Genomic DNA, 17,299 nt, shown 5'->3' on the forward strand with positions numbered 1-17,299 from the left:
CTGTGACGACAAGCGGTCAGCTAACAATGACGCAAAACAAATGTACGTCAATAGTATTGTCCATCTATTCTAAGATGATAATACTTGTGATTATGCAACTAAATCATCATGTAAAGGCTAGAACACATGGTTCACATTCAAAAGAAGAGTAATTTGAACCTCATGATAAAATGGTAAACAGGTTAAATCAGCACAAATTTCACACAATGTTTCTCCCTGATTTTCTAAAAACTATCCCTAAAGTTCCATGAACAAATCTGGTAGCCATTAAGGTTTCTGTAGTGTAGTGGTTATCACGTTCGTCTTACACACGAAAGGACCCCAGCTCGAACCTGGGGAGAAACAGGATTTTCCCTTCTTAAATTGAAGACGTCAGAAGATTCGACTTTTTTCTAACACCGCTCCTGTTCTAAAAAAAAAAAAAAAGTTCCTGATCATGTCTAACAAAACCGTTGTACCAACAAGGTCTTTGGCCAGTAAGTACTGGCCAAAGACTGTTTTTATGACAGCTGTGAAATGCCACAGTTGAGTTCCAAGTCTGTCTTCATGCTGTCTACAGAATTCAGTGCTTGCTTAAAGACATTCACAATGGTTCAAGAGATTAAAAAACTAAGCCTGTTTTGTCTTTTGACAACAACACACAAAAGAAGAAATTTCCAAGTGGATCAAATCATTATAGGACTTCCTTGATGAGCATCACAAGCAGATGGTATTAGGACCGTCAGTCAAGACCCAAGTCATCAAATTGTTGTTTGGAGATTCTAATTCCTTGGGTACCTGAACCCATTAAATAGGTCACTCATTTATGTTGTAAACAAACTTATTAGTGTAAAGGTTGACATACATATTGTAGCGTCAGCAATTTTGGGCCTTCAGACATAGTTTGGCCCTACTTTTCTATAAGGCCTCCAACAAATTGTGTTATTTTTTCTCTCCAGACATGTAGGTTTCTGTAGTGTAGTGGTTATCACATTCGCCTAACACGCGAAAGGTCCCCAGCTCAAAACTGGGCAGAAACATTACTCTTTAGTGCAAAACAATAAAAGACCTTGTGGTGATATGACAATTTACATAATGCTACCAGATTCCTTTGCTCAAAACGTGACTACTAAAAATCCTGTGACGTCAAGCGGTCAGCTAACAATGACGCAAAACAAATGTACGTGAATAGTATTGTCCATCTATTCTAAGATGATAATACTCGTGATTATGCAACTAAATCATCATGTAAAGGCTAGAACACATGGTTCACATTCAAAAGAAGAGTAATTTGAACCTCATGATAAAATGGTAAACAGGTTAAGTCAGCACAAATTTCACACAATGTTTCTCCCTGATTTTCTATAAACTATCCCTAAAGTTCCATGAACAAATCTGGTAGCCATTAAGGTTTCTGTAGTGTAGTGGTTATCACGTTCGTCTTACACACGAAAGGACCCCAGCTCGAACCTGGGCAGAAACAGGATTTTCCCTTCTTAAATTGAAGACGTCAGAAGATTCGACTTTTTTCTAACACCGCTCCTGTTCTAAAAAAAAAAAAAAGTTCCTGATCATGTCTAACAAAACCGTTGTACCAACAAGCAGTAAGTCTTTCAGAGGCCAGTTAGCTCAGCTGGTTTAGAGCGTGGTGCTAATAATGCCAAGGTCGTGGGTTCAATCCCCATACTGGCCAAAGACTGTTTCTTATGACAGCTATGAAATGCCACAGTTGAGTTTCAAGTCTGTCTTCATGCTGTCTACAGAATTCAGTGCTTGCTTAAAGACATTCACAATGGTTCAAGAGATTAAAAAACTAAGCCTGTTTTGTCTTTTGACAACAACACACAAAAGAAGAAATTTCCAAGTGGATCAAATTATTATAGGACTTCCTTGATGAGCATCACAAGCAAATGGTATTAGGACCGTCAGTCAAGACCCAAGTCATCAAATTGTTGTTTGGAGATTCTAATTCCTTGTGTACCTGAACCCATTTAATAGGTCACTCATTCATGTTGTAAACAAACTTGTTAGTGTACAGGTTGACATACATTTTGTAGCGTCAGCAATTCTGGGCCTTCAGACATAGTTTGGCCCTACTTTTCTATAAGGCCTCCAACAAATTGTGTTTTTTTTTCTCTCCAGACATGTAGGTTTCTGTAGTGTAGTGGTTATCACATTCGCCTAACACGCGAAAGGTCCCCAGCTCAAAACTGGGCAGAAACATTACTCTTTAGTGCAAAACAATAAAAGACCTTGTGGTGATATGACAATTTACATAATGCTACCAGATTCCTTTGCTAAAAACGTGACTACTAAAAATCCTGTGACGACAAGCGGTCAGCTAACAATGACGCAAAACAAATGTACGTCAATAGTATTTTACGTGAATAGTATTGTACATCTATTCTAAGATGATAATACTCGTGATTATGCAACTAAATCATCATGTAAAGGCTAGAACACATGGTTCACATTCAAAAGAAGAGTCATTTGAACCTCATGATAAAATGGTAAACAGGTTAAGTCAGCACAAATTTCACACAATGTTTCTCCCTGATTTTCTATAAACTATCCCTAAAGTTCCATGAGCAAATCTGGTAGCCATTAAGGTTTCTGTAGTGTAGTGGTTATCACGTTCGTCTCACACACGAAAGGACCCCAGCTCGTACCTGGGCAGAAACAGGATTTTCCCTTCTTAAATTGAAGACGTCAGAAGATTCGACTTTTTTCTAACACCGCTCCTGTTCTAAAAAAAAAAAAAGTTCCTGATCATGTCTAACAAAACCGTTGTACCAACAAGCAGTAAGTCTTTCAGAGGCCAGTTAGCTCAGCTGGTTTAGAGCGTGGTGCTAATAACGCCAAGGTCGTGGGTTCAATCCCCATACTAGCCAAAGACTGTTTCTTATGACAGCTATGAAATGCCACAGTTGAGTTTCAAGTCTGTCTTCATGCTGTCTACAGAAATCAGTGCTTGCTTAAAGACATTCACAATGGTTCAAGAGATTAAAAAACTAAGCCTGTTGTGTCTTTTGACAACAAACAAAAGAAGAAATTTCCAAGAGGATCAAATTATTATAGGACTTCCTTGATGAGCATCACAAGCAGATGGTATTAGGACCGTCAGTCAAGACCCAAGTCATCAAATTGTTGTTTGGAGATTCTAATTCCTTGTGTACCCGAACCCATTTAATAGGTCACTCATTCATGTTGTAAACAAACTTGTTAGTGTACAGGTTGACATACATTTTGTAGCGTCAGCAATTCTGGGCCTTCAGACATAGTTTGGCCCTACTTTTCTATAAGGCCTCCAACAAATTGTGTTATTTTTTCTCTCCAGACACGTAGGTTTCTGTAGTGTAGTGGTTATCACATTCGCCTAACACGCGAAAGGTCCCCAGCTCAAAACTGGGCAGAAACATTACTCTTTAGTGCAAAACAATAAAAGACCTTGTTGTGATATGACAATTTACATAATGCTACCAGATTCCTTTGCTCAAAACGTGACTACTAAAAATCCTGTGACGACAAGCGGTCAGCTAACAATGACGCAAAACAAATGTACGTGAATAGTATTGTCCATCTATTCTAAGATGATAATACTCGTGATTATGCAACTAAATCATCATGTAAAGGCTAGAACACATGGTTCACATTCAAAAGAAGAGTAATTTGAACCTCATGATAAAATGGTAAACAGGTTAAATCAGCACAAATTTCACACAATGTTTCTCCCTGATTTTCTATAAACTATCCCTAAAGTTCCATGAGCAAATCTGGTACCCATTAAGGTTTCTGTAGTGTAGTGGTTATCACGTTCGTCTTACACACGAAAGGACCCCAACTCGAACCTGGGAAGAAACAGGATTTTCCCTTCTTAAATTGAAGACGTCAGAAGATTCGACTTTTTTCTAACACCGCTCCTGTTCTAAAAAAAGTTCCTGATCATGTGTCTACCAAAACCGTTGTACCAACAAAAAGTGAAACTTTCTGAGGCCAGTTAGCTCAGCTGGTTTAGAGCGTGGTGCTAATAACGCCAAGGTCGTGGGTTCAATCCCCATACTGGCCAAAGACTGTTTTTATGACAGCTGTGAAATGCCACAGTTGAGTTCCAAGTCTGTCTTCATGCTGTCTACAGAATTCAGTGCTTGCTTAAAGACATTCACAATGGTTCAAGAGATTAAAAAACTAAGCCTGTTTTGTCTTTTGACAACAACACACAAAAGAAGAAATTTCCAAGAGGATCAAATCATTATAGGACTTCCTTGATGAGCATCACAAGCAGATGGTATTAGGACTGTCAGTCAAGACCCAAGTCATCAAATTGTTGTTTGGAGATTCTAATTCCTTGGGTACCTGAACCCATTTAATAGGTCACTCATTCATGTTGTAAACAAACTTGTTAGTGTACAGGTTGACATACATTTTGTAGCGTCAGCAATTCTGGGCCTTCAGACATAGTTTGGCCCTACTTTTCTATAAGGCCTCCAACAAATTGTGTTTTTTTTTTCTCTCCAGACACGTAGGTTTCTGTAGTGTAGTGGTTATCACATTCGCCTAACACGCGAAAGGTCCCCAGCTCAAAACTGGGCAGAAACATTACTCTTTAGTGCAAAACAATAAAAGACCTTGTAGTGACATGACAATTTACATAATGCTACCAGATTCCTTTGCTCAAAACGTGACTACTAAAAATCCTGTGACGACAAGCGGTCAGCTAATAATGACGCAAAACAAATGTACGTCAATAGTATTGTACGTGAATAGTATTGTCCATCTATTCTAAGATGATAATACTCGTGATTATGCAACTAAATCATCATGTAAAGGCTAGAACACATGGTTCACATTCAAAAGAAGAGTAATTTGAACCTCATGATAAAATGGTAAACAGGTTAAATCAGCACAAATTTCACACAATGTTTCTCCCTGATTTTCTATAAACTATCCCTAAAGTTCCATGAGCAAATCTGGTACCCATTAAGATTTCTGTAGTGTAGTGGTTATCACGTTCGTCTTACACACAAAAGGACCCCAGCTCGAACCTGGGCAGAAACAGGATTTTCCCTTCTTAAATTGAAGACGTCAGAAGATACGACTTTTTTCTAACACCGCTCCTGTTCTAAAAAAACTTCCTGATCATGTGTCTACCAAAACCGTTGTACCAACAAAAAGTGAAACTTTCTGGGGCCAGTTAGCTCAGCTGGTTTAGAGCGTGGTGCTAATAACGCCAAGGTCGTGGGTTCAATCCCCATACTGGCCAAAGACTGTTTTTATGACAGCTGTGAAATGCCACAGTTGAGTTCCAAGTCTGTGTTCATGCTGTCTACAGAATTCAGTGCTTGCTTAAAGACATTCAAAATGGTTCAAGAGATTAAAAAACTAAGCCTGTTGTGTCTTTTGACAACAACACACAAAAGAAGAAATTTCCAAGTGGATCAAATCATTATAGGACTTCCTTGATGAGCATCACAAGCAAATGGTATTAGGACCGTCAGTCAAGACCCAAGTCATCAAATTGTTGTTTGGAGATTCTAATTTCTTGGGTACCTGAACCCATTTAATAGGTCACTCATTCATGTTGTAAACAAACTTATTAGTGTAAAAGTTGACATACATTTTGTAGCGTCAGCAATTCTGGGCCTTCAGACATAGTTTGGCCCTACTTTTCTATAAGGCCTCCAACAAATTGTGTTATTTTTTCTCTCCAGACACGTAGGTTTCTCTAGTGTAGTGGTTATCACATTCGCCTAACACGCGAAAGGTCCCCAGCTCAAAACTGGGCAGAAACATTACTCTTTAGTGCAAAACAATAAAAGACCTTGTGGTGATATGACAATTTACATAATGCTACCAGATTCCTTTGCTCAAAACGTGACTACTAAAAATCCTGTGACGACAAGCGGTCAGCTAACAATGACGCAAAACAAATGTACGTCAATAGTATTGTACGTGAATAGTATTGTACATCTATTCTAAGATGATAATACTCGTGATTATGCAACTAAATCATCATGTAAAGGCTAGAACACATGGGCCACATTCAAAAGAAAAGTCATTTGAACCACATGATAAAATGGTAAACAGGTTAAGTCAGCATAAATTTCACACAATGTTTCTCCCTGATTTTCTATAAACTATCCCTAAAGTTCCATGAGCAAATCTGGTAGCCATTGTTTCTGTAGTGTAGTGGTTATCACGTTCGTCTTACACACGAAAGGACCCCAGCTCGAACCTGGGGAGAAACAGGATTTTTCCCTTCTTAAATTGAAGACGTCAGAAGATTCGACTTTTTTCTAACACCGCTCCTGTTCTAAAAAAAAAAAAAGTTCCTGATCATGTCTAACAAAACCGTTGTACCAACAAGCAGTAAGTCTTTCAGAGGCCAGTTAGCTCAGCTGGTTTAGAGCGTGGTGCTAATAACGCCAAGGTCGTGGGTTCAATCCCCATACTGGCCAAAGACTGTTTTTATGACAGCTGTGAAATGCCACAGTTGAGTTCCAAGTCTGTCTTCATGCTGTCTACAGAATTCAGTGCTTGCTTAAAGACATTCACAATGGTTCAAGAGATTAAAAAACTAAGCCTGTTGTGTCTTTTGACAACAACACACAAAAGAAGAAATTTCCAAGTGGATCAAATCATTATAGGACTTCCTTGATGAGCATCACAAGCAGATGGTATTAGGACCGTCAGTCAAGACCCAAGTCATCAAATTGTTGTTTGGAGATTCTAATTCCTTGGGTACCTGAACCCATTAAATAGGTCACTCATTTATGTTGTAAACAAACTTATTAGTGTAAAGGTTGACATACATTTTGTAGCGTCAGCAATTCTGGGCCTTCAGACATAGTTTGGCCCTACTTTTCTATAAGGCCTCCAACAAATTGTGTTATTTTTTCTCTCCAGACATGTAGGTTTCTGTAGTGTAGTGGTTATCACATTCGCCTAACACGCGAAAGGTCCCCAGCTCAAAACTGGGCAGAAACATTACTCTTTAGTGCAAAACATTAAAAGACCTTGTGGTGATATGACAATTTACATAATGCTACCAGATTCCTTTGCTCAAAACGTGACTACTAAAAATCCTGTGACGACAAGCGGTCAGCTAACAATGACGCAAAACAAATGTACGTGAATAGTATTGTCCATCTATTCTAAGATGATAATACTCGTGATTATGCAACTAAATCATCATGTAAAGGCTAGAACACATGGTTCACATTCAAAAGAAGAGTAATTTGAACCTCATGATAAAATGGTAAACAGGTTAAGTCAGCACAAATTTCACACAATGTTTCTCCCTGATTTTCTATAAATTATCCCTAAAGTTCCATGAGCAAATCTGGTAGCCATTAAGGTTTCTGTAGTGTAGTGGTTATCACGTTCGTCTTACACACGAAAGGACCCCAGCTCGAACCTGGGCAGAAACAGGATTTTCCCTTCTTAAATTGAAGACGTCAGAAGTTTCGACTTTTTTCTAACACCGCTCCTGTTCTAAAAAAAAAAGTTCCTAATCATGTCTAACAAAACCGTTGTACCAACAAGCAGTAAGTCTTTTAGAGGCCAGTTAGCTCAGCTGGTTTAGAGCGTGGTGCTAATAACGCCAAGGTCGTGGGTTCAATCCCCATACTGGCCAAAGACTGTTTCTTATGACAGCTATGAAATGCCACAGTTGAGTTTCAAGTCTGTCTTCATGCTGTCTACAGAAATCAGTGCTTGCTTAAAGACATTCACAATGGTTCAAGAGATTAAAAAACTAAGCCTGTTGTGTCTTTTGACAACAAACAAAAGAAGAAATTTCCAAGAGGATCAAATTATTATAGGACTTCCTTGATGAGCATCACAAGCAAATGGTATTAGGACCGTCAGTCAAGACCCAAGTCATCAAATTGTTGTTTGGAGATTCTAATTCCTTGGGTACCTGAACCCATTTAATAGGTCACTCATTCATGTTGTAAACAAACTTGTTAGTGTACAGGTTGACATACATTTTGTAGCGTCAGCAATTCTGGGCCTTCAGACATAGTTTGGCCCTACTTTTCTATAAGGCCTCCAACAAATTGTGTTATTTTTTCTCTCCAGACACGTAGGTTTCTGTAGTGTAGTGGTTATCACATTCGCCTAACACGCGAAAGGTCCCCAGCTCAAAACTGGGCAGAAACATTACTCTTTAGTGCAAAACAATAAAAGACCTTGTGGTGACATGACAATTTACATAATGCTACCAGATTCCTTTGCTCAAAACGTGACTACTAAAAATCCTGTGACGACAAGCGGTCAGCTAACAATGACGCAAAACAAATGTACGTGAATAGTATTGTCCATCTATTCTAAGATGATAATACTCGTGATTATGCAACTAAATCATCATGTAAAGGCTAGAACACATGGGTCACATTCAAAAGAAGAGTAATTTGAACCTCATGATAAAATGGTAAACAGGTTAAGTCAGCACAAATTTCACACAATGTTTCTCCCTGATTTTCTATAAACTATCCCTAAAGTTCCATGAGCAAATCTGGTAGCCATTAAGGTTTCTGTAGTGTAGTGGTTATCACGTTCGTCTTACACACGAAAGGACCCCAGCTCGAACCTGGGCAGATACAGGATTTTCCCTTCTTAAATTGAAGACGTCAGAAGATACGACTTTTTTCTAACACCGCTCCTGTTCTAAAAAATAAAAGTTCCTGATCATGTCTAACAAAACCGTTGTACCAACAAGCAGTAAGTCTTTCAGAGGCCAGTTAGCTCAGCTGGTTTAGAGCGTGGTGCTAATAACGCCAAGGTCGTGGGTTCAATCCCCATACTGGCCAAAGACTGTTTCTTATGACAGCTATGAAATGCCACAGTTGAGTTTCAAGTCTGTCTTCATGCTGTCTACAGAAATCAGTGCTTGCTTAAAGACATTCACAATGGTTCAAGAGATTAAAAAACTAAGCCTGTTGTGCCTTTTGACAACAAACAAAAGAAGAAATTTCCAAGAGGATCAAATTATTATAGGACTTCCTTGATGAGCATCACAAGCAAATGGTATTAGGACCGTCAGTCAAGACCCAAGTCATCAAATTGTTTTTTGGAGATTCTAATTCCTTGGGTACCTGAACCCATTTAATAGGTCACTCATTCATGTTGTAAACAAACTTGTTAGTGTACAGGTTGACATACATTTTGTAGCGTCAGCAATTCTGGGCCTTCAGACATAGTTTGGCCCTACTTTTCTATAAGGCCTCCAACAAATTGTGTTATTTTTCTCTCCAGCCACGTAGGTTTCTGTAGTGTAGTGGTTATCACATTCGCCTAACACGCGAAAGGTCCCCAGCTCAAAACTGGGCAGAAACATTACTCTTTAGTGCAAAACAATAAAAGACCTTGTAGTGACATGACAATTTACATAATGCTACCAGATTCCTTTGCTCAAAACGTGACTACTAAAAATCCTGTGACGACAAACGGTCAGCTAACAATGACGCAAAACAAATGTACGTGAATAGTATTGTCCATCTATTCTAAGATGATAATACTCGTGATTATGCAACTAAATCATCATGTAAAGGCTAGAACACATGGTTCACATTCAAAAGAAGAGTAATTTGAACCTCATGATAAAATGGTAAACAGGTTAAGTCAGCACAAATTTCACACAATGTTTCTCCCTGATTTTCTATAAACTATCCCTAAAGTTCCATGAGCAAATCTGGTAGCCATTAAGGTTTCTGTAGTGTAGTGGTTATCACGTTCGTCTTACACACGAAAGGACCCCAGCTCGAACCTGGGCAGAAACAGGATTTTCCCTTCTTAAATTGAAGACGTCAGAAGATACGACTTTTTTCTAACACCGCTCCTGTTCTAAAAAATAAAAGTTCCTGATCATGTTTAACAAAACCGTTGTACCAACAAGCAGTAAGTCTTTCAGAGGCCAGTTAGCTCAGCTGGTTTAGAGCGTGGTGCTAATAACGCCAAGGTCGTGGGTTCAATCCCCATACTGGCCAAAGACTGTTTCTTATGACAGCTATGAAATGCCACAGTTGAGTTTCAAGTCTGTCTTCATGCTTTCTACAGAAATCAGTGCTTGCTTAAAGACATTCACAATGGTTCAAGAGATTAAAAAACTAAGCCTGTTGTGTCTTTTGACAACAAACAAAAGAAGAAATTTCCAAGAGGATCAAATTATTATAGGACTTCCTTGATGAGCATCACAAGCAAATGGTATTAGGACCGTCAGTCAAGACCCAAGTCATCAAATTGTTGTTTGGAGATTCTAATTCCTTGGGTACCTGAACCCATTTAATAGGTCACTCATTCATGTTGTAAACAAACTTGTTAGTGTACAGGTTGACATACATTTTGTAGCGTCAGCAATTCTGGGCCTTCAGACATAGTTTGGCCCTACTTTTCTATAAGGCCTCCAACAAATTGTGTTTTTTTTTCTCTCCAGACACGTAGGTTTCTGTAGTGTAGTGGTTATCACATTCGCCTAACACGTGAAAGGTCCCCAGCTCAAAACTGGGCAGAAACATTACTCTTTAGTGCAAAACAATAAAAGACCTTGTGGTGACATGACAATTTACATAATGCTACCAGATTCCTTTGCTCAAAACGTGACTACTAAAAATCCTGTGACGACAAGCGGTCAGCTAACAATGACGCAAAACAAATGTACGTGAATAGTATTGTCCATCTATTCTAAGATGATAATACTCGTGATTATGCAACTAAATCATCATGTAAAGGCTAGAACACATGGGTCACATTCAAAAGAAAGGTAATTTGAACCTCATGATAAAATGGTAAACAGGTTAAGTCAGCACAAATTTCACACAATGTTTCTCCCTGATTTTCTATAAACTATCCCTAAAGTTCCATGAGCAAATCTGGTAGCCATTAAGGTTTCTGTAGTGTAGTGGTTATCACGTTCGTCTTACACACGAAAGGACCCCAGCTCGAACCTGGGCAGAAACAGGATTTTCCCTTCTTAAATTGAAGACGTCAGAAGATTCGACTTTTTTCTAACACCGCTCCTGTTCTAAAAAAAACAGTTCCTGATCATGTCTAACAAAACCGTTGTACCAACAAGCAGTAAGTCTTTCAGAGGCCAGTTAGCTCAGCGGGTTTAGAGCGTGGTGCTAATAACGCCAAGGTCGTGGGTTCAATCCCCATACTGGCCAAAGACTGTTTTTATGACAGCTGTGAAATGCCACAGTTGAGTTTCAAGTCTGTCTTCATGCTGTCTACAGAAATCAGTGCTTGCTTAAAGACATTCACAATGGTTCAAGAGATTAAAAAACTAAGCCTGTTTTGTCTTTTGACAACAAACAAAAGAAGAAATTTCCAAGAGGATCAAATTATTATAGGACTTCCTTGATGAGCATCACAAGCAAATGGTATTAGGACCGTCAGTCAAGACCCAAGTCATCAAATTGTTGTTTGGAGATTCTAATTCCTTGGGTACCTGAACCCATTTAATAGGTCACTCATTCATGTTGTAAACAAACTTATTAGTGTAAAGGTTGACATACATTTTGTAGCGTCAGCAATTCTGGGCCTTCAGACATAGTTTGGCAGTACTTTTCTATAAGGCCTCCAACAAATTGTGTTTTTTTTTTCTCTCCAGACACGTAGGTTTCTGTAGTGTAGTGGTTATCACATTCGCCTAACACGCGAAAGGTCCCCAGCTCAAAACTGTGCAGAAACATTACTCATTAGTAAAAGACAATAAAAGACCTTGTAGTGACATGACAATTTACATAATGCTACCAGATTCCTTTGCTCAAAACGTGACTACTAAAAATCCTGTGACGACAAGCGGTCAGCTAACAATGACGCAAAACAAATGTACGTGAATAGTATTGTCCATCTATTCTAAGATGATAATACTCGTGATTATGCAACTAAATCATCATGTAAAGGCTAGAACACATGGTTCACATTCAAAAGAAGAGTAATTTGAACCTCATGATAAAATGGTAAACAGGTTAAATCAGCACAAATTTCACACAATGTTTCTCCCTGATTTTCTATAAACTATCTTTGAAGTTCCATGAGCATATCTGGTGGCCATTAAGGTTTCTGTAGTGTAGTGGTTATCACGTTCGTCTCACACACGAAAGGACCCCAGCTCGAACCTGGGCAGAAACAGGATTTTCCCTTCTTAAATTGAAGACGTCAGAAGATTCGACTTTTTTCTAACACCGCTCCTGTTCTAAAAAAAGTTCCTGATCATGTGTCTACCAAAACCGTTGTACCAACAAAAAGTGAAACTTTCTAAGGCCAGTTAGCTCAGCTGGTTTAGAGCGTGGTGCTAATAACGCCAAGGTCGTGGTTTCAATCCCCATACTGGCCAAAGACTGTTTTTATGACAGCTGTGAAATGCCACAGTTGAGTTCCAAGTCTGTCTTCATGCTGTCTACAGAATTCAGTGCTTGCTTAAAGACATTCACAATGGTTCAAGAGATTAAAAAACTAAGCCTGTTTTGTCTTTTGACAACAACACACAAAAGAAGAAATTTCCAAGTGGATCAAATCATTATAGGACTTCCTTGATGAGCATCACAAGCAAATGGTATTAGGACCGTCAGTCAAGACCCAAGTCATCAAATTGTTGTTTGGAGATTCTAATTCCTTGGGTACCTGAACCCATTTAATAGGTCACTCATTCATGTTGTAAACAAACTTATTAGTGTAAAGGTTGACATAAATTTTGTAGCGTCAGCAATTCTGGGCCTTCAGACATGGTTTGGCCCTACTTTACTATAAGGCCTCCAACAAATTGTGTTATTTTTTCTCTCCAGACACGTAGGTTTCTGTAGTCTAGTGGTTATCACATTCGCCTAACATGCGAAAGGTCCCCAGCTCAAAACTGGGCAGAAACATTACTCTTTAGTGCAAAACAATAAAAGACCTTGTGGTGATATGACAATTTACATAATGCTACCAGATTCCTTTGCTCAAAACGTGACTACTAAAAATCCTGTGACGACAAGTGGTCAGCTAACAATGACGCAAAACAATTGTACGTCAATAGTATTGTACGTGAATAGTATTGTACATCTATTCTAAGATGATAATACTCGTGATTATGCAACTAAATCATCATGTAAAGGCTAGAACACATGGGTCACATTCAAAAGAAAAGTCATTTGAACCATATGATAAAATGGTAAACAGGTTAAGTCAGCACAAATTTCACACAATGTTTCTCCCTGATTTTCTATAAACTATCCCTAAAGTTCCATGAGCATATCTGGTAGCCATTAAGGTTTCTGTAGTGTAGTGGTTATCACGTTCGTCTTACACACGAAAGGACCCCAGCTCGAACCTGGGCAGAAACAGGATTTTCCCTTCTTAAATTGAAGACGTCAGAAGATTCGACTTTTTTCTAACACCGCTCCTGTTCTAAAAAAAAAAAAGTTCCTGATCATGTCTAACAAAACCGTTGTACCAACAAGCAGTAAGTCTTTCAGAGGCTAGTTAGCTCTGCTGGTTTAGAGCGTGGTGCTAATAACGCCAAGGTCGTGGGTTCAATCCCCATACTGGCCAAAGACTGTTTCTTATGACAGCTATGAAATTCCACAGTTGAGTTTCAAGTCTGTCTTCAAGCTGTCTACAGAAATCAGTGCTTGCTTAAAGACATTCACAATGGTTCAAGAGATTAAAAAACTAAGCCTGTTGTGTCTTTTGACAACAACACACAAAAGAAAGAAGTTTCCAAGAGGATCAAATTATTATAGGACGTCCTTGATGAGCATCACAAGCAAATGGTATTAGGACCGTCAGTCAAGACCCAAGTCATCAAATTGTTGTTTGGAGATTCTAATTCCTTGGGTACCTGAACCCATTTAATAGGTCACTCATTCATGTTGTAAACAAACTTGTTAGTGTACAGGTTGACATACATTTTGTAGCGTCAGCAATTCTGGGCCTTCAGACATAGTTTGGCCCTACTTTTCTATAAGGCCTCCAACAAATTGTGTTTTTTTTTTCTCTCCAGACACGTAGGTTTCTGTAGTGTAGTGGTTATCACATTCGCCTAACACGCGAAAGGTCCCCAGCTCAAAACTGGGCAGAAACATTACTCTTTAGTGCAAAACAATAAAAGACCTTGTAGTGACATGACAATTTACATAATGCTACCAGATTCCTTTGCTCAAAACGTGACTACTAAAAATCCTGTGACGACAAGCGGTCAGCTAACAATGACGCAAAACAAATGTACGTGAATAGTATTGTCCATCTATTCTAAGATGATAATACTCGTGATTATGCAACTAAATCATCATGTAAAGGCTAGAACACATGGGTCAATTTCAAAAGAAAAGTCGTTTGAACCACATGATAAAATGGTAAACAGGTTAAGTCAGCACAAATTTCACACAATGTTTCTCCCTGATTTTCTATAAACTATCCCTAAAGTTCCATGAGCAAATCTGGTAGCCATTAAGGTTTCAGTAGTGTAGTGGTTATCACGTTCGTCTTACACACGAAAGGACCCCAGCTCGAACCTGGGCAGAAACAGGATTTTCCCTTCTTAAATTGAAGACGTCAGAAGATTCGACTTTTTTCTAACACCGCTCCTGTTCTAAAAAAAAAAAGTTCCTGATCATGTCTAACAAAACCGTTGTACCAACAAGCAGTAAGTCTTTCAGAGGCCAGTTAGCTCAGCTGGTTTAGAGCGTGGTGCTAATAACGCCAAGGTCGTGGGTTCAATCCCCATAATGGCCAAAGACTGTTTCTTATGACAGCTATGAAATGCCACAGTTGAGTTTCAAGTCTGTCTTCATGCTGTCTACAGAAATCAGTGCTTGCTTAAAGACATTCACAATGGTTCAAGAGATTAAAAAACTAAGCCTGTTGTGTCTTTTGACAACAAACAAAAGAAGAAATTTCCAAGAGGATCAAATTATTATAGGACTTTCTTGATGAGCATCACAAGCAAATGGTATTAGGACCGTCAGTCAAGACCCAAGTCATCAAATTGTTGTTTGGAGATTCTAATTCCTTGGGTACCTGAACCCATTTAATAGGTCACTCATTCATGTTGTAAACAAACTTGTTAGTGTACAGGTTGACATACATTTTGTAGCGTCAGCAATTCTGGGCCTTCAGACATAGTTTGGCCCTACTTTTCTATAAGGCCTCCAACAAATTGTGTTTTTTTTTTCTCTCCAGACACGTAGGTTTCTGTAGTGTAGTGGTTATCACATTCGCCTAACACGCGAAAGGCCCCCAGCTCAAAACTGGGCAGAAACATTACTCTTTAGTGCAAAACAATAAAAGACCTTGTAGTGACATGACAATTTACATAATGCTACCAGATTCCTTTGCTCAAAACGTGACTACTAAAAATCCTGTGACGACAAGCGGTCAGCTAACAATGACGCAAAACAAATGTACGTGAATAGTATTGTCCATCTATTCTAAGATGATAATACTCGTGATTATGCAACTAAATCATCATGTAAAGGCTAGAACACATGGTTCACATTCAAAAGAAGAGTAATTTGAACCTCATGATAAAATGGTTAACATGTTAAGTCAGCACAAATTTCACACAATTTTTCTCCCTGATTTTCTATAAACTATCCCTAAAGTTCCATGAGCAAATCTGGTAGCCATTAAGGTTTCTGTAGTGTAGTGGTTATCACGTTCGTCTTACACACGAAAGGACCCCAGCTCGAACCTGGGCAGAAGCAGGATTTTCCCTTCTTAAATTGAAGACGTCAGAAGATTCGACTTTTTTCTAACACTGCTCCTGTTCTAAAAGAAAAAGTTCCTGATCATGTCTAACAAAACCGTTGTACCAACAAGCAGTAAGTCTTTCAGAGGCCAGTTAGCTCAGTTGGTTTAGAGCGTGGTGCTAATAACGCCAAGGTCGTGGGTTCAATCCCCATACTGGCCAAAGACTGTTTTTATGACAGCTGTGAAATGCCACAGTTGAGTTCCAAGTCTGTCTTGATGCTGTCTACAGAATTCAGTGCTTGCTTAAAGACATTCACAATGGTTCAAGAGATTAAAAAACTAAGCCTGTTGTGTCTTTTGACAACAACACACAAAAGAAAAAAATTTCCAAGAGGATCAAATTATTATAGGACTTCCTTGATGAGCATCACAAGCAAATGGTATTAGGACCGTCAGTCAAGACCCAAGTCATAAAAATTGTTGTTTGGAGATTCTAATTCCTAGGGGACCTGAACCCATTTAATAGGTCACTCATTCATGTTGTAAACAAACTTATTAGTGTAAAGGTTGACATACATTTTGTAGCGTCAGCAATTCTGGGCCTTCAGACATGGTTTGGCCCTACTTTTCTATAAGGCCTCCAACAAATTTTGTTATTTTTCTCTCCAGCCACGTAGGTTTCTGTAGTGTAGTGGTTATCACATTCGCCTAACACGCGAAAGGTCCCCAGCTCAAAACTGGGCAGAAACATTACTCTTTAGTGCAAAACAACAAAAGACCTTGTGGTGATATGACAATTTACATAATGCTACCAGATTCCTTTGCTCAAAACCTGACTACTAAAAATCCTGTGACGACAAGCGGTCAGCTAACAATGACGCAAAACAAATGTACGTCAATAGTATTGTACGTGAATAGTATTGTACATCTATTCTAAGATAATACTCGTGATTATGCAACTAAATCATCATGTAAAGGCTAGAACACATGGGTCACATTCAAAAGAAAAGTCATTTGAACCACATGATAAAATGGTAAACAGGTTAAGTCAGCACAAATTTCACACAATGTTTCTCCCTGATTTTCTATAAACTATCCCTAAAGTTCCATGAGCAAATCTGGCAGCCATTGTTTCTGTAGTGTAGTGGTTATCACGTTCGTCTTACACACGAAAGGACCCCAGCTCGAACCTGGGCAGAGACAGGATTTTCAATTCTTAAATTGAAGACGTCAGAAGATTCGACTTTTTTCTAACACCGCTCCTGTTCGAAAAAAAAAAAGTTCCTGATCATGTCTAACAAAACCGTTGTACCAACAAGCAGTAAGTCTTTCAGAGGCCAGTTAGCTCAGCTGGTTTAGAGCGTGGTGCTAATAACGCCAAGGTCGTGGGTTCAATCCCCATACTGGCCAAAGACTGTTTCTTATGACAGCTATGAAATGCCACAGTTGAGTTTCAAGTCTGTCTTCATGCTGTCTACAGAAATCAGTGCTTGCTTAAAGACATTCACAATGGTTCAAGAGATTAAAAAACTAAGCCTGTTGTGTCTTTTGACAACAAACAAAAGAAGAAATTTCCAAGAGGATCAAATTATTATAGGACTTCCTTGATGAGCATCACAAGCAAATGGTATTAGGACCGTCAGTCAAG

The 17,299-nt window shown here is 38.8% G+C and overlaps 1 protein-coding gene and 33 non-coding genes across 35 annotated transcripts in view; 33 read left to right on the forward strand and 1 right to left on the reverse strand.

Annotated features, from left to right (window-relative positions):
- The window catches only part of gkup (glucuronokinase with putative uridyl pyrophosphorylase), a 344,724-nt gene that overhangs the window by 120,801 nt on the left and 206,624 nt on the right, over window positions 1-17,299 (reverse strand). The gene's annotated exons all lie outside the window — the stretch shown is intronic.
- trnav-uac (transfer RNA valine (anticodon UAC)) lies at window positions 273-345 on the forward strand. The gene has a single exon. It is a non-coding gene; the product is annotated as a tRNA-Val (tRNA).
- Window positions 947-1,019, forward strand: trnav-aac (transfer RNA valine (anticodon AAC)). Its single transcript has one exon. It is a non-coding gene; the product is annotated as a tRNA-Val (tRNA).
- Window positions 1,390-1,462, forward strand: trnav-uac (transfer RNA valine (anticodon UAC)). Its single transcript has one exon. It is a non-coding gene; the product is annotated as a tRNA-Val (tRNA).
- Window positions 2,130-2,202, forward strand: trnav-aac (transfer RNA valine (anticodon AAC)). The gene has a single exon. It is a non-coding gene; the product is annotated as a tRNA-Val (tRNA).
- trnav-cac (transfer RNA valine (anticodon CAC)) lies at window positions 2,589-2,661 on the forward strand. The gene has a single exon. It is a non-coding gene; the product is annotated as a tRNA-Val (tRNA).
- Window positions 3,325-3,397, forward strand: trnav-aac (transfer RNA valine (anticodon AAC)). The gene has a single exon. It is a non-coding gene; the product is annotated as a tRNA-Val (tRNA).
- Window positions 3,971-4,045, forward strand: trnai-aau (transfer RNA isoleucine (anticodon AAU)). The gene has a single exon. It is a non-coding gene; the product is annotated as a tRNA-Ile (tRNA).
- trnav-aac (transfer RNA valine (anticodon AAC)) lies at window positions 4,503-4,575 on the forward strand. The gene has a single exon. It is a non-coding gene; the product is annotated as a tRNA-Val (tRNA).
- Window positions 4,962-5,034, forward strand: trnav-uac (transfer RNA valine (anticodon UAC)). The gene has a single exon. It is a non-coding gene; the product is annotated as a tRNA-Val (tRNA).
- trnai-aau (transfer RNA isoleucine (anticodon AAU)) lies at window positions 5,165-5,239 on the forward strand. The gene has a single exon. It is a non-coding gene; the product is annotated as a tRNA-Ile (tRNA).
- Window positions 6,152-6,224, forward strand: trnav-uac (transfer RNA valine (anticodon UAC)). The gene has a single exon. It is a non-coding gene; the product is annotated as a tRNA-Val (tRNA).
- On the forward strand, window positions 6,360-6,434 carry trnai-aau (transfer RNA isoleucine (anticodon AAU)). Its single transcript has one exon. It is a non-coding gene; the product is annotated as a tRNA-Ile (tRNA).
- trnav-aac (transfer RNA valine (anticodon AAC)) lies at window positions 6,891-6,963 on the forward strand. The gene has a single exon. It is a non-coding gene; the product is annotated as a tRNA-Val (tRNA).
- trnav-uac (transfer RNA valine (anticodon UAC)) lies at window positions 7,334-7,406 on the forward strand. Its single transcript has one exon. It is a non-coding gene; the product is annotated as a tRNA-Val (tRNA).
- On the forward strand, window positions 7,538-7,612 carry trnai-aau (transfer RNA isoleucine (anticodon AAU)). The gene has a single exon. It is a non-coding gene; the product is annotated as a tRNA-Ile (tRNA).
- On the forward strand, window positions 8,067-8,139 carry trnav-aac (transfer RNA valine (anticodon AAC)). Its single transcript has one exon. It is a non-coding gene; the product is annotated as a tRNA-Val (tRNA).
- On the forward strand, window positions 8,510-8,582 carry trnav-uac (transfer RNA valine (anticodon UAC)). Its single transcript has one exon. It is a non-coding gene; the product is annotated as a tRNA-Val (tRNA).
- trnai-aau (transfer RNA isoleucine (anticodon AAU)) lies at window positions 8,715-8,789 on the forward strand. The gene has a single exon. It is a non-coding gene; the product is annotated as a tRNA-Ile (tRNA).
- Window positions 9,243-9,315, forward strand: trnav-aac (transfer RNA valine (anticodon AAC)). The gene has a single exon. It is a non-coding gene; the product is annotated as a tRNA-Val (tRNA).
- On the forward strand, window positions 9,686-9,758 carry trnav-uac (transfer RNA valine (anticodon UAC)). Its single transcript has one exon. It is a non-coding gene; the product is annotated as a tRNA-Val (tRNA).
- trnai-aau (transfer RNA isoleucine (anticodon AAU)) lies at window positions 9,891-9,965 on the forward strand. The gene has a single exon. It is a non-coding gene; the product is annotated as a tRNA-Ile (tRNA).
- trnav-aac (transfer RNA valine (anticodon AAC)) lies at window positions 10,420-10,492 on the forward strand. Its single transcript has one exon. It is a non-coding gene; the product is annotated as a tRNA-Val (tRNA).
- Window positions 10,863-10,935, forward strand: trnav-uac (transfer RNA valine (anticodon UAC)). Its single transcript has one exon. It is a non-coding gene; the product is annotated as a tRNA-Val (tRNA).
- On the forward strand, window positions 12,039-12,111 carry trnav-cac (transfer RNA valine (anticodon CAC)). Its single transcript has one exon. It is a non-coding gene; the product is annotated as a tRNA-Val (tRNA).
- trnav-uac (transfer RNA valine (anticodon UAC)) lies at window positions 13,232-13,304 on the forward strand. Its single transcript has one exon. It is a non-coding gene; the product is annotated as a tRNA-Val (tRNA).
- trnav-aac (transfer RNA valine (anticodon AAC)) lies at window positions 13,972-14,044 on the forward strand. Its single transcript has one exon. It is a non-coding gene; the product is annotated as a tRNA-Val (tRNA).
- trnav-uac (transfer RNA valine (anticodon UAC)) lies at window positions 14,415-14,487 on the forward strand. Its single transcript has one exon. It is a non-coding gene; the product is annotated as a tRNA-Val (tRNA).
- Window positions 15,150-15,222, forward strand: trnav-aac (transfer RNA valine (anticodon AAC)). Its single transcript has one exon. It is a non-coding gene; the product is annotated as a tRNA-Val (tRNA).
- Window positions 15,593-15,665, forward strand: trnav-uac (transfer RNA valine (anticodon UAC)). Its single transcript has one exon. It is a non-coding gene; the product is annotated as a tRNA-Val (tRNA).
- trnai-aau (transfer RNA isoleucine (anticodon AAU)) lies at window positions 15,797-15,871 on the forward strand. The gene has a single exon. It is a non-coding gene; the product is annotated as a tRNA-Ile (tRNA).
- trnav-aac (transfer RNA valine (anticodon AAC)) lies at window positions 16,329-16,401 on the forward strand. The gene has a single exon. It is a non-coding gene; the product is annotated as a tRNA-Val (tRNA).
- trnav-uac (transfer RNA valine (anticodon UAC)) lies at window positions 16,782-16,854 on the forward strand. The gene has a single exon. It is a non-coding gene; the product is annotated as a tRNA-Val (tRNA).
- trnai-aau (transfer RNA isoleucine (anticodon AAU)) lies at window positions 16,987-17,061 on the forward strand. The gene has a single exon. It is a non-coding gene; the product is annotated as a tRNA-Ile (tRNA).

Source organism: Oryzias latipes, chromosome 13 (assembly GCF_053564925.1).
Source record: "Oryzias latipes strain Hd-rR chromosome 13, Olatipes_Hd-rR_3.1".
NCBI lineage: Eukaryota > Metazoa > Chordata > Actinopteri > Beloniformes > Adrianichthyidae > Oryzias > Oryzias latipes.